We start from the raw sequence: 828 nt of genomic DNA on the forward strand, positions 1-828 counted from the left end.
TTTTTTTTTTTAACAAATGCCCAAATTTCTTACTTTCAGCTTTCACAGCCGTTTCATTGCACTTTATCTCCTAGGACGCCGGAATGTCTGACTTCCTGACATGACTGCAACGCAGCACTAGCCTCTGTTTTTAGCGCCACTCTTCATATCCACGTACTCTGCTGTGAACTCTGGGAACACACTATTTTATTGTTTGTTTACATGTTTTTGGAAAAGTGGGGAATGTTACACTATTTATTTTCTGTTTTGCACCGTTTCAAAATATTGTATTGAAGATATAAATGAATAAATAAAAGATGGTTAACACTTCCACTTGTGTCTGTGAAGCTGCATGGGAGCAAAAAGGGCCAGACAAAGCAATAAGAGTAATGACTCTAATATTTATTGAGAAAATAACACAAGAAGCTCTGTGCATGTCACTACATTCGTGTATAGAACTTTTTACAGCATATTTACACCAGTTTATGGCGTTAAAGTGGCACGTGTCAATCAGTGTTAACCCTTATCCTTCAAGCGGCCATGTGGAGCCGTGTGAGTTCATGTAAATACTGACTCATTTACATGCTTTTACACAAAACCAACATCCTGTGCTGTGTGTGTTCTGGCGACTGCCTGAGGTCAAAGAGCAACTGTAATCTCTTTCAGGAAGAAAACCACTCCTCCACTTAAAAATGTGAGTTTTGACGTGGGACCGTGTTCAGGAACAAACAGAGAAACCCGGCAAAGGACCTGCCGGCAGGTTTCAGAGCGGACCAAACACTACAGAGTACAAATACAAAGGAAAATACAAAAAATAAATACATATATAGCATAAATAATACATTAGTC

At 39.0% G+C, this 828-nt stretch overlaps 1 protein-coding gene across 1 annotated transcript in view; it reads right to left on the minus strand.

Moving 5' to 3' along the window:
- Positions 1–360: 360 nt before the first annotated feature.
- The window catches only part of LOC115359345 (calcium/calmodulin-dependent protein kinase type 1D-like), an 18,739-nt gene continuing 18,271 nt past the window's right edge, over positions 361–828 (minus strand). Inside the window, exon 13 of the mRNA XM_030051765.1 lies at positions 361–828. This exon is cut by the window's right edge and continues 447 nt beyond it. The gene's annotated coding sequence lies outside the window, so the exon portion shown is untranslated.

The sequence above is a fragment of the Myripristis murdjan genome, chromosome 5 (assembly GCF_902150065.1).
Source record: "Myripristis murdjan chromosome 5, fMyrMur1.1, whole genome shotgun sequence".
NCBI classification, from domain to species: Eukaryota; Metazoa; Chordata; class Actinopteri; order Holocentriformes; family Holocentridae; genus Myripristis; species Myripristis murdjan.